The sequence below is a fragment of the Lindgomyces ingoldianus genome (genome assembly GCF_010093535.1).
Source record: "Lindgomyces ingoldianus strain ATCC 200398 unplaced genomic scaffold BDR25scaffold_60, whole genome shotgun sequence".
NCBI lineage: Eukaryota > Fungi > Ascomycota > Dothideomycetes > Pleosporales > Lindgomycetaceae > Lindgomyces > Lindgomyces ingoldianus.
The window spans coordinates 7108-21936 of NW_022985221.1; positions in this window are offsets into that span (position 1 = coordinate 7108).

Below are 14829 nucleotides of genomic sequence, written 5' to 3' on the forward strand. Positions count from 1 at the left end.
AGCACAAAGTTCTAATTTAAATCTTATTAAGAACCTCTAGCGCATTATAAAGATTTAGATTTTAAAAAGAAGACACTAAATAAGTAATATTAAAGAGATAGAGTCTATCTTAAAGGAGGAGTAGAATAGGTTAAAGCTAGAAGATTAGCAGAAGTGTATATTATCTATGCCCCAGCGCGTCGCTGACGTCAGGGCTGCCCAGGGAGGCTCTACCCGCTAGTGAACAATTGCTACTCTAAAAGATTCTCTGTTATTAATTCTATTATATAAATTAAAAGCTTTAATTTTTAATTGCAATCTATCCCTAAAATCCTCATATAAAACTGCGTGGGCAGATTGTATTCGCTTGCGCACGGTGCGGAGGATGATCACTTCCTGGCACCTACTGTACAGTCTGTTAAGCAGAGTGTGGGTAAAGCAGGTTAGTAGAAGGCAAGTTGTAGTTTAGCCTAGTAGCTGTATAGGGAGCTAGCAAACCTAATCTAAAAGGATAGAAAAGAAGGTATATATAGTGCAAGATATATAAGGCAGTAAGGTCCTTTTTATAAAGGTTTTAATGCTTTTTAGTTTATTAAGTGTAAGGCCGGGATGGCGCTTACGTGTAAGGCCGAGATGGTGCTTACGTGCGACGGGTATATATACTATTCTGTACGCAATAATTAACTGTTGGTTAATTATTCGCACCTTTTTAGTTGTATTAGCGTAGTGGTACAGAGCTCTGTCCTTACATTAAGTAGGTAAAGACTAAATAGTAATTACAACCCTCTAACTATAGTTATAATTAAGACTATATACATAGGGTTTACATGCTTTGCATGTTTGCATGTGTTACGGTCTATGGTTGGACCAGCGTAACTCCACTAGCAGTGCTCCACAATCTAGCTGGATTGGAACAGGGCTCGCTTATGGACCAATCGGAGATCACGGAGGCAGCGCAGCTGCCTGAGATAATGGAAGAATGCGTCGTCCAGTAGGAACACAGGACGCGAGTCCTAAGGAAGCTTAGCGAGCCTAGACAAGCTAGACAAGTTAGTAGTAGAGCTAAATTATAGGGCTTATCTAAACTTGCCTAAACTCGCCTTAGCGTCCCTAACACATGTATATAGTTCCTGCATTAAACAACCTTTAAGAGGTATGTTTAACATTTAGTTTATTCTTTACATAGACTAAGTAGCATTTAGCTTTTTAAAGAGCTGTAATACTATTTGTATATCTTGCACTATATATACCTCTAACCTTGTCTAAAAGGACTGTTTAACCCTAGCCTCTCTACTGCTGCACATAGGGCAAACTACAATCTAGTCACTCTACCCCTCTCTAATAGCCTATTAGCCTGTACGTAGGACTGTACACCCTACTAGATTGGCCCCTACTGCCTGTCCTACTTCCCCCCTAGGAGTATTATAAGACCTAAGTGCTTTCTAAAGCAAGGATTGTAACATTAAACACTACCCCCTTTAAAAAGTATAGATACCTCTTAACATAACTTAGATTCTAACATAGCCTATGCTACGCTATTAGGATCTACTAAAGTCTCTACCTAAAGCAAAGCTGTTCTAGCAGAGCAGATTAATTTAATCTAAGATAACATTAAAAAACTCTAGTAAATTAGCAATAAGGTTAGTAAGCTACTAAGACTTAAGCAAAAAGTTGCTAACTTTTGCTAAAAAGTAGTAAAATTATAGAACCTTTTTAAACTTTTAAGCCTCTAGAAAGCTACTAACTAAGCCTATTAAATACATAAACTATAAGTAGAACTAGTAAAAATCTAGAACATTTTTACTAAAAAAGCAAGTGTTGCAGCTAAAAAGACTTTAAGACTAGCCTTCTTAAAGCCTTTTAAATAATTACTAAAAAACCTTTGCCTATTTTTTATAAGATGCTACCTTTATATGTAATATAATAAAGAAGCATTCTAAACTAACACAGAAATAATATTCTAGATAGGACTATACTTAGAAAGCCCTTTTATAATCTAGTTTTAGCTATATATAGATAACTAAATAAATTTTAAAGCTAATAAAGTAACACTTAACTCTAAGATAAAAAAAGTATTTAGTAATATTAAAAACTTTAAAGCAGCCTTAACAGCTATTTATAGAACCTTAAATAAGAAAAGAATTACTACTAATAAACTAAACACTATAAGGTAAAGTAACAGCATAGTCTAAAACTACACAGCACACTTTAGGGAATAACTAGCTATCTGCAGATAGAATAACTAAAAAGCCCTGTGCTGCATGTTTTATAATAGGCTAAATAATAAAGTAAAGAATAAGTTTATACATGTTAATAAGCTAACTAGACTAGACAACTACATTATAAAAGCAATAATATATAATAATTGTTATAAAAAATGTAAAAGAGAAAAATAATAAAAAAGAACTTCTTAAAAGCTAGAGTTTGTCTTAAAGAAAAAAAAAACTTTATAGTATAATAAAAAACTAATAAATCTTAGTTATATAAAATATACATAGAGCCCCCCTTTAAAGAAAAACTAAGTTCTAAGATGTAATAGGCTGCCTCTAATAAAGGAATAATAAAAGTAGTTAAAAGATAAGGCCTGCCTAAACTATAAAAAAGTAGGACATTTCTGCTAAAATTACCTAGACTTTTAGAAGGGGAAGAATAAAAATACTATGTTACAATTGTGCACAAGTAAGGTTATAGAGCTTTACAGAGATCTAGTTTAATTACTATGTGAGGTATTATAGTAGGTACAAGACGTTATGTGAGGAACAGGAAGGTTTAGAAGAAAATTAGTAATTAAATACTTAGCTTAGAAGTCTAAGCGCTTTAGGTATAAATTAAGCCTATTTTAAGTTTAGTTAGTGTTAAAGCAGTTTATGCTTAAGTTTATGTCTATGTTATATTATATTTATATTAAACGTGCACTAATAATACTCTAGTACACATCTAATACAGTTATGTCTAGGATCTAGAGAGGATACTGTAACAGTACCCCCCCTTTTATTAGAAAGGGGATTCTTTACATTAGTAGTTCTAGCATTAGGTTGTCTTTATTAGGGTATAGGTTTAGTTTAGATAGGTATTAGGCGTAGAATTAAGTTACTGCAGAGTTTTTTTATAAGGCTTCTGCAGGTTCCTACAACAGTTTGTTGTATCTAGTTTATTTTATAAGGTATTTATAGATACGTTTCTTCTTGTTAAACTAAATCTATTTAACATCTTCTATAACATATTCTAGTTTATTATTTATAATAATAGGTTTAGGTAGCAGGTTTAGCTGTTTAGGTAGATAGTTAGATTTAAGAGCTGCTTAGCGCAGCAACAATATGTGGAACACAGGGTGTATCTTTATGCTGTTAGGTAGGATTAATTAGTAAGTATGTAATAAAACTATATAGGCTACTATAAAGGGGCTAAAGTTCTTCTAATTAAGTTTTTTTAATTATTAGTTTATTTAGATATTTCTAGCGTCTAGCTAGACCTTCTTGCTAGCTACATACATAAAGGTAAGGGTTTAGAATTAGTTTACGTACTCTTGTTAAAAAGCTTAAGCCTATGTAAGCTTTTTATAAACATATTTAGATATATTTTAGATTTTATTAATAAGTTTATTTATATTTATTACTTATATAGATTAATAAGTTAGTTAAAGAGTATTTAAAAGTAGTTTAAATCCTATTTAGGGGTAGTATCTATAGTTTACTAAGAACAGGGATACTTATGTTAATTTAAATGTTATGTTATTAGCTTTAAACTATGCTATAGCTAACTATTTTACTTAGTTATTTTACTAGTAGTTTATATACACTTATAGGACTTATTCTATTACAGCATTTATGTTCTTAGTCTAGCTGTTAGTCTCTAGGTAAAAAGCTGTAGATAAATAGAGGGTAATTTAGAGCTGTTTATAAAGTTTGTTTTAGAAGGCTAAGACAAACTGTGTACCTCTATCTAATATAATTATGTTAGGCAGGCTATAGTAAACTTATACATATTAGTAGAATAACTAGGCTATATTAGGGGCAGTTATAAAGGAACATAGTATTAGGTGTTAATACTTAGTTAAGTAATTAATAACTACTATAATATTTATGTACTTTTTAGATAAAAGTAGGTCTATAATAAAATTAATTAATATGTTTTTTTAAGCTTATTTAAAAATTAGAAGCAGTTTAAGCAGGCTATTATACTTTTTTTAAGAGGCTTTTACTTTACAGCAAGTATAGCAACATAATATATATTAGTGTACAGTATAGAACATGCGGGGCCAGTAGTACTCTCTCTGTAGTAGGTTAAGAGTCTTTCTTCTGCCTAGGTGTTCTTTAATAGGCAAGTTGTATACAATTTAGAGTAGTTTAATTTTTAGTTTGTTAAAATTAAAAATTATAAGTTAGTTATAGTAATATAGCTTACTATTTTAGTTTTTATAGTTAGCTAGTGTTACCTTTTTTAACTAACTAGCGCTATTTTAGAGCAGGTTTAAGGTTTCTTAAATAAATTTATTATTTAAATACTTATTAGTAATAATTTAATTAATTATCTAATCTATTTTATTTAAGTTAAAGTCTAAAAATAGTTTAAGTTAAAGTAAAGTTTAGTGTTAAGCCTTTTACACTTTTTTTTAAGCAGAAATGTTTTAAAATTATCTTATAAAGGCATCTAGTTTCTCTTTATTTTAACTAGAATAATAAGTAATCTTAAAATTAAAATAAAATAAGTATTTAGACTAATAAGCTTATTAGTAGCTAAGTTATTTTGTAGTTACAAAGTACTACAAGTTCTTATAGTTAGATAGGACCTGTATTAGATACGCTGCACCTTCTAGTTTAAGTTACTATTATTTAAAGCAGCGTACTATAGCAAGTAATTTTTTATTATAAATCTTATAATTACCTTTTATAAGACTTATTTTTTTTAAGAAGTATGTAATAGGCCTAATAGTCCTGTCTAGCTTAGTCTAGAAAAGAACTTCTGCTACTACATAGTCTAAGGCATTAGCTTCTACAAGTATTAGTAGTTTAAAGTTAAAGTAGTAAAGTATTAAGGCTTTAGTAAAAGCTTTCTTTAGCTAGTTAAAAAACTATTAGTAATTTAAGTTAAAGTTAAATTAAATTCTTTTTTTAGTAAGTGTAATTATAAAGCTTACTTACTATAAAAAGTTATTAATAAATTATTAGTAGAAGTTAGTAAATTCTATAAAAGCTTAAATGTTTTTTATGTCCTTTAAGTATTACTAATCTAGCACAGTCTAAACCTTAACAGGGTCTATTTAAATGCTATTTATAGAGATTACATATTCTAAATATATAACCTTTAATTAGTAGAACTTGCATTTATCTATGTTAAGTTACAGACCTGCTTCCTCTATAGCTTTTAGCACTAGGCGTACATACTGTTTATGCTCTAAAAGGCTATTACTATAAATTAAAATATTATTAATATACGCAGTGCAGAACATGTCTAAGTAGGGTTAAAGTAAGTTATTTATAAAATGTTAAAAAGTACTAGGCGTGTTAGCTAAGCTAAAGGGCATTACTAAGTACTTAAATAGTCTATATTAGGTCTAAAACACTGTTAGCTACTTATTACCCTTTACTATCCTTAGCTTATTAAAGGCAGCAATAATATCTAACTTTATAAAATACTTTACTTTACTTAGTTAGCTTAAAGTTTCTTATAAAAAAAAAATTAAGTATTAGTTTTTAATAGTAACAGCATTTAGTTTTTAGTAGTTAACATAGAATTAAAGCCTACCTTTAAGTTTCTTTATAAATAGTATAAGTAACACTACTAGTAAGAAGCTAGCTTAAATAAACTTTTTTTTTAGGTTCTTATTAAGGTATTTTTAAAGCACTTTTAATTTATTTAGTAACATTCTATATAGTAGCCTATAACTAGGTTATTTGCTAGGCTTAAGAGTTATTTAGTAATTATATAGACATTATATTAAAAGCTTATTAGACTTATTTTAGAAAAAGACATATAACAAGTTATAGTAGTCTTAAAGAACTATTATTTTTAGGTTAGTGTGTTTTTAAAGAGCTAAAGCTTAGTCTATATTAAAAATTATAACTACGTAGATTTTATAATCTAGTTGTTAAGCTAAGGTTATAAATAAAGCAGGTTCTATGTAGCAGATGTCTATCTACTGTTTAAGTCCTAGTTTATGTCTAAATTAGGTAGGTAAAGATTTTTTAAAAGCTTTTTTTTTTTAAGTTTAGGCAGTTATTAAATTATTTTACATAGCCTATTTTAGTAAAAGGCCTAGCTTGTTAGCCTTACTTAAGTAGTTCTTCTCTAGGTTATTAAAAAGTAGGTCTAGAGACCTTCTGTATTAAGTGCTACTTAAGTGTTATTTAAGTGTAAGCATAAGCATACATCTTAGCATTAAAAAAAGTTAAAGTTTAAAACTTACTCTTAGTAATTAAAGGTAACCTTGTGCTAATATAGCTATAGTTGTTCTAAGATTAAGTTATAACATCTTATGTTTATTACATAGAGCTTAATTTACTTTTTATAGTGTTAGTAGGTAATTATAATAGTTATAGTATAAAAAATAAAACTTTTTTTAAGTTATTTTCTATTAAATCTAGTTAGGTAAATTATTTAGGTAAGTAGTATTAATTAAAAATTTAGTTTACGCGCTAGTTCTTTATTAATGTAACTTATGCTATTTGCTTTTAAGTTAATAAGAGCTTATATTAGAGCTAATATAGTTTTTTATTATAAATATATAAGAATATTAACTTAGTACTTCTAGTTATTAGTAAGGGACTTAGCCTATAAGTTAGCAAAGATCTAGTGTTAAATTAGTCCTAGGGGGTAACTTAGCCCTAGGACAAGCCTTTTTGCAGGCTCCTACTGCTATAGCTGCGGCTATGTTAAGAGTAGTAAAAAGGATTAAAGCTTAAATATAAGTTAAAGCCCTTATAGAAATAAGATTAGAATAGTAAAAATCTTTAATAAGTGCTAGTAGCACTACTTGCGCAGACTTAAAAAAGGGGAATAAAGCAGTTTTAGAAAATATAACTATGCTTACTACACTTAAAGTATTAACTTTTTTTTTATAATCTTTACACTTTCTAGAACTAACTAAAGCATAATTTAAATTAATTTTTATTACATTAAGGTCCTTATTTGCAACTGCGCTAGTTTAGGGGTGTATTAAAGCTTATATAGGGAGGAACCTTATGTTATTATTATAGGTAGTAATTAAGTTTGCATACGCATTAAGGTTGTTTAGGAGGGGTTCTTCTACTATAGCATGTTACAGTTTAGTTAAGAGAGAGTTATATAAAGCTATAATTAGACCTATCTTATTTAGGCCTATATTAAATATAAGTTAGTAGAACTTAGTAAAGTGTAAAGTAAAGCTTTTTTTTTTTATTATAAAGTGTTTAGGCAACTTAGGGCTGTTAACTCTTTATTTAAGTCTTTATAAGTTACTTATAAAAACACTATAAATTAATCTAAGTTAATAATATCTTTATTTATTAGTAAGTTAATTAAGGCTATTATATTATAGTTAAGTTAAAAGTAAGCATATAGTAACTAGAAGTGTTTAAAGAGAAATTAGTCTATATTTCCTTTAAGTTTATATTAGAGCTTATGTAGAAAAGAAGGTAAGTCTTTTTATTTTCTATTAAATAGTAGGGGATTAGAGAGTTAGTTAGATTTTATTACTAGGTTAGAAAAGTTACAGGTTGTAGGCAGCGTTAGGTAGGAGAGAGTTAAGCTATCTCTAGACTTCTAGGTAAGCTTTAAGGCTAGTAAGTTCTTAGTTCCTACTACTATAATAGGAGTTAAGGTAGAAATAAACTGCTTAATAATGTAAAGCTATTTTTTAAAGTTCTTTTAAAAAGCTTTAAAGCTTATAATATAGCAGCTTTCTTATAAAGTAAGTGCTTTTTAGAAGGCTTTTTAGCTTACTTTAATAGCTTAAAGTTATGCAAGTACTAAGCTTATTAAATTAGATTTAGAGGCTATTCTTAGCTAAAGTTTTAACACAACGTAATGTTATAATTATGCATAAGTAAGGTTATAAAGCTTTACAGAGATCTAGTTTAATTACTATGTAAGGTATTATAGTAGGTATAAGACGTTATGTAAGAAACAAGAAAGTTTAGAAAAAAATTAGTAATTAAATACTTAGCTTAGAAGTTTAAGCGCTTTAGGTATAAATTAAGCTTGTTTTAGGTTTAGTTAGTGTTAAGGCAGTTTATGCTTAAGTTTATATCTGTGTTATGTTGTGTTTATGTTAGACGTGCACTAATAATACTCTAGTACGCATCTAATACAGTTATGTCTGGGATCTAGGGAGGATACCGTGACATACTACTACAATAATAAAAGCTATTACTGCTAAATACAGCCTTATAGATAAAGAAATATTAGAAAGATTAGACAACAGACTTTGCTAGTAATACAGAAAAAACTATTTTTTAAATAACTACCTTAAAGCGTACTAAGAAGTAGTTATTTAAAACTTTAGCAGCCTTAATATAGTGTTGCAGGACCTTGCAATCTTTAAAAGATATAAAAAAAAAACTTAAATTTAAGGATACATTATAAATGTTTAAAAAAGAGAAAAATAGTTCTTTTTTTAAGACTAGACCCCTAGCACTTTAGTAAGAAAGCTCTTCTAACAGTTTTAGAAATGCAAATGCTAAAAGTGTAGTCTATAACATAACTACTTAAGTTATTGCATAGTTATGCTTTACTAGATAAATATTAGCAATAACTACTTTATATTTAACATTATATAGCGCATAGCTAAAGTTAAATATAATATTATAAATAAGGAAGAATAATAGCAGTTTTTTACAAAAATCTAAGATTAGAAACTAGAAGGATTAGGTAGACCTGCCTAGTTTAAAGTTCTAAAGCTAGTACCTAGGAAGCCTAAGACGCTACTCCTAAGCCTAGCAATTAGCAGAAAGGCTTTAGTAATGCAACAGAGCTATAGTTAGTGCGCACTTTATAGAGACAAAAACTATAGCACTAATAATTACTAATAGAAAAGACACCTTGTTTAGATAGTATAAACGCAGGAATACTCTTAGTAGACTTAAAAGAGCCCTTTTAATATGTTACATAGACCTAATAATTGTCTATACCCCTAGTACTAGTGCACACAACGCTACTGTATTAAGCACTAGGATAACAAGCATAAGTTAAGCTAGTAGCCTACATAGAAAAGGAACTACAATAGATGCCTATAGCAAGAAATAGCCTTAGCCTACAAAACTATAAACTGTTACACCTACTAAACTGCCTCTTTACACAAGCAGGAGGGATAGGCAGCGTGTAAAGAATAAGATAACTATAGGTTCTACTACTTCTAGTAAAAGGCAGTAAGAAAAGAAGACTACCTAACGTCACATTACTTAGTTAAAGATTATAAATGTAAAGTAGCTAACTGCTGCAACTAAAAACACTAAGTCTATAAAAAAAAATAAGTTTAATAACAACTTATAAGACATTAACTTATATTTTTTTTAATAAGAAAGTTAAATATAACATATTAGCAGTAATTGCAGTAGGATAAGAGGCAGAACACAGCCTAACAACCACCTTTACGTACAAAAGATAGCCTAGACTAGCCCTTATAGACAGCAGATGCAACTTTACTGCTATAGATAAAAATTAGGTAAATAAATAAAGCATACTATTTTACATAAAAAAAAACTTATTTAAGGTAACTCTTACTAACACATTATTAATTAAGTATAGAAAAGGATAGATTAACCTAGAACCTTATAAGAAGAACCTTAAAACCTCTAATATAAGAGACTAAAAGTCTATAAACATACTCTAACTAAGAGGCAAGTACAACATAATTTTAGGCTATAACTAGCTTAAAACACATAATCTTGTAATTAACTAGAGAACTATAACTATAAAAACTCTAGACAACTATGCACATATAACCTAGTTAGCATGCTATAATAATAAATGCCTAGTTTATAAACAAGTAAAACAGGGTAGCAGTTACTACCCTAAGAAAAAGAAACTCTAAAAGTTCCCTTACTAAGAGCTAGAAGCCTAGGTAATAAAAATAATAAAAAAAGAACTTAAGGAAGTCTCTTATAAAGAAATTAAAATAGATAAAGATGTAGAATAGATTAGCATTATCTAAACCTAGAAAAAAGGCTGCATCTTAGCTAAATATAAGAACTACAAGGACATGTTTAAGACACTAGAGGGCCTAAAAGAGCTACTACTACACTAGCCCTAAAATTACACTATTAACCTAATAAAAGATTATAACCTAAAAACCTATAAACTTTGCCCCCTAACAAGGGTACAAAAGAAAGCCTTATAAGAATACATTAATAGAATGTTAGTATAAGGCTATATCTAAGAAAGCTATAGCTTAGTAGCTTTAGCTATAGTTTTTGTAAAAAAGAAAAGAGGAAAAATCTAAGTCTGTTAGGACTATAAAACTCTAAATAATAACATAATCTAAGATTAGTTTTCTCTACTAATTATATAAAATATTATAAACTAATTAAAAGGAACCTAGTACTTTACAAAGTTTAACGTACAAGACAGATTTAATAAGATAAGGATATAAAAAGGAGATAAGTAGCTTATAGCATTTAAAACCTTGTAAGGACTCTATAAACTACTAGTAATGCTGTTTAGCCTAATAAATGCTCTAGTAACATTTTAGCAAATTATTAATATAGCCTTTAACCTATACCTTAATGTCTTCACCCTAGTATATTTAGATAACGTCCTTATCTATTTAAAAGATACCCTAGAAGACTACGTACAGAAGGTACAAAAAGTCTTAGGATAGCTTAAGAAGTACAGACTCTACCTGCAGCTCTTTAAATGCAAATTCTATGTTACTAAAACAGAATACTTAGGATTTATAATTAATAAAGAAAAAATAAAGATTAACCTAGCTAAAGTATAAAAAGTACTTAAATAGCTAGAGCCTATAATAGTTAAGAAAGTAAAAGGATTTCTAGAACTATTAGGCTATGTTAGATAAATAATTAAAGACTACTCTAAAATTGCTATACTATTAACAAACACTATAACTAAGGAATAAGCTATAGCAAAATTTATCTAGACCCTAGAAATAAATAAAGTATTTATAGCTCTAAAATAAGCTATAACAGCTAAACTAGTGCTAAAAATGTACAACCTATAATTAGATACTAAGATCTATACAGATGCATCCCTAGGAGCTAGTAGAGCCGCGCTTTATTAGAAACAGAATAATAAGAAGTAGCACCTAGTTGCGTACTACTTAGCTAAGTTCTTAGGACCTAAAGCAGGTTACAGCATACTTAACAAAGAACTAAAAGCAATATTAAATGCTGTAAAAGTATAGGCTATAAAGCTACATAAGATAGCAAAGCTATTCTATATTATAACTAACTATGCAAATTTAGTTACGTTTCTAATAGTAAAGAAACTCTTGCTAATGCACATAAGATAGGCAATAGAGCTTGCCTAGTTTAACTACATTATTAAGCATGTTCTAGGAACACAGAATTAGCAAGCTAACGCCCTTAGCTAAAGGCTAAACTACTTTAATAAAGAGAAAGAAGGAACTAAGAAGTTTACACTCTTTAAGAAAACTAATAAAAGATAGATCTATAATAGACCTAGACCTATTAAAGAATTTTACATGCTTATAGTAAGCAAGTAAGAATAAAAAAACTTAATTTAAGAGTATTATAAATCTCTAATGTTTAGACATCTAGAAATAAGCACTCTTTAGAAAAAGCTAAGGGCTGCTATACTATAATAAATACTAAAAGTAAAGCAACTATGCACAGAGGTGCTTAGAAAATGCAACACCTGTAATAAAAATAACTTAAGAAGGCACAAAACCTATAGATACCTTTAGCTAATTAAAGCCTTAAAGCTACTATAAATAATAATTATAATAGACTTTATTATAGAATTACTCCTGTCTAAGGAACTAGAGATAGATAGAATGTGTAATATAATTATAGTAGCTTTAGATAAAACTACTAAGTATCTACACACTTAGCCTTTAAAAAAAATAATAACAGCTAAAAAATTTATCTATAAACTAAAATAAAACATAATATTAGTGTATAAATACCTAAAGGTTATTATCTCTAATTAAGATAAGTTGTTTACTAGCAGTTTCTAAAAAACAGTAATGCAGCACTTTAGTATAATGCATAAGCTATTAACAGCCTACTATCTGCAAATAAACAGCTAGACTAAGAAAGCAAATGCAAAAGTAGAAAAGTACCTAAAGAAGTACATTTTTTACACTTAAAATAACTAGGTGGCATAGCTTCTAATAGCACAGCTAGCTATTAATAATGTGGAATTAGCTATAATAAAAAAACACTATATAAAGCTAATTTTAGATATAACCTCTATTTTGCATTACATAGGAACTAACTTATAGACCTATAGAAGTTAATAGATTAGCTAACAGACCTATAGCAGATACATAAAAGGTTAGCTATAGAAGCTAGGTCTAGTAAGGAAATAATAGAGAAATATGCAAATATATTACAACAACTAAGACTAAAAATCTACTTAAAAAATTATGTGTATCTTAACACTAAAAACCTTAAGACACCTAGACCCTCTAGGAAGCTAGCAGAAAAAAGAATAAGACTATACAAAGTCTTATAAACTTAATAGAATAACTGCAAGCTTAAGCTTCCCCTACATATAAAAATACACCTGTGGTTTTATATCTCTAAATTAGAAAAGGCACTTAAAGAGATTCTCTTATCTACGTAAGAATAGAAAAATAAAAAGACAAAATATAAAGTTAAACGCATTATTAGTAATTAAAAGAACTAAAAAGAATTTCTAGTAAAATAAAAAGAGTAGCCTACTAGTAAGAACACATAGAAACTAGCTAAGAATTTGCAGAACGCGCAGCTGTTAGTATAAGAGTACCTTTAAGCTTATTTAAAAGAAACTAGCTAGGCAATAAGGCACCTATATTAAAAGGAATAGCTACATTATTACTAGATAGCAGCAGCCTTTAGAGATAAGTTTTAGCTAATAAAAGTTAAAAAGAGAAACAGCTCTCTGCCTTAGCCTTAAGAGCTTCTATCTTGTCTAAGAAAAAAAGATCCCCCTCTAAGTACTTTACGCGCTAAGCCTCTAGTAAATTTAATAACTTTTAGATATAATCCTGTCTAGAACACTTCTTATCCCTTGCCTCTAAAATCTTCTAGCTCTGCTGTAACATCTCTTCTTATAAGTAAAGTTGCTTTTATTTTTAAACTAGTTGCTTGTCTAGTAACGCGCAGTCCTAGGCCTAAGAAGCCTTAGCAGAATAAAAGAGCTTCTCTCTTTCTCTCTCTAAGCGTTCTTACATAGTGTTAGACATAAAAGCATTGCACCTGTTATTTTTTTTTACACACTTAACGCACCTGTTTAAGGACAAAGTTAACACATAAGATAACCTTAAAAACTAGTAAGCGCTGCAGGGCCTTATTTTTGTCTAGTAAAAAGGATTAAAATAATAGGTAATGTAAGGACAACAGAATAAACAGGACTAATAAGCTATTTAGTATAAGAAGAATAAATATTAAGGATGCCTTCTAGTAGAACAGCACACACTTTATAAATAAACTCTTACTAACACAGTTGTGTGAGCAGAGCAGTAAGGACGCTGCTAGGGAGAAGGGGCAGCGTGTTACAGTCTATAGTTAGACTAGTGTAACTCCACTAGCAGTGCTCTACAATCTAGCTGGATTAGAACAGGGCTCGCTTATGGACTAATTAGAGATCACAGAGGCAGCGCAGCTGCCTAAGATAATAGAAGAATGTGTTGTCTAGTAAGAACACAGGACGCAAGTCCTAAGGAAGCTTAGCAAGCCTAGACAAGCTAGATAAGTTAGTAGTAGGGCTAAATTATAGGGCTTGTCTAAACTTACTTAAACTTGCCTTAGCGTCCCTAACATATGTATATAGTTCCTGCATTAAACAACCTTTAGAAGGTGTGTTTAATATTTAGTTTATTCTTTACATAAACTAAGTAGCATTTAGCTTTTTAAAGAGCTGTAATACTATTTGTATATCTTGCACTATATATACCTCTAACCTTGTCTAAAAGGACTGTTTAACCCCAGCCTCCCTACTGCTGCACATAGGGCAAACCACAATCTAGTCACTCTACCCCTCTCTAATAGCCCATTAGCCTGTACGTAGGACTGTACACCCTACCGGATTGGCCCCTACCGCCCGTCCTACTTCCCCCCTAGGAGTATCATAAGACCTGAGTGCTTCCCGAAGCAAGGATTGTAACAGCATGCTTGCATGCTGGCGTAGCCTGCATTACCTGTAAGCCTGCAAGCCTGCAGTTCTTATTAGATAATACACTCTATTAGGCTTTTATCTAAAAGCTAAAGCTATTCCTTATCTATCCTGTCACGTGATTTGTTTAACGTGGAGTTAAGCGTCTTCCATCTAACGTTGCTAGGGCTGTGTGGGACAGCTAATTAGGTTATTACAGTCTGTCTGTTAGCTGTAACAATAAGGCTTTAAATTTTATAAGTTTTTTTTATAAACTAAAAGCTTTTTATAATAAGCATTTAAATTAGCTAAGACTTTTAAAGCTAGTGTAAAAGGCATAAATTACTTAGCAAATAATAAAGTATAAAAGTAAAAAGTAAATTTATAGTTATACATAATAGTATTATAACTTTATAGATATAGTGCTAGGGAGGTTTAACAGCAAGCTGTTAGACACCTCTAGACTCTTTTTTTTCTTTTTTACTCTTTTTTCTCTTCTCTCTTCTTTCCTTTCTTTTTTTTAGACTCCTTTTAAACTCCCTCTACTTTATCTTTAGCTGCTTAAGAGTGCTATAATATTTGCTTAAAAGTTAGACA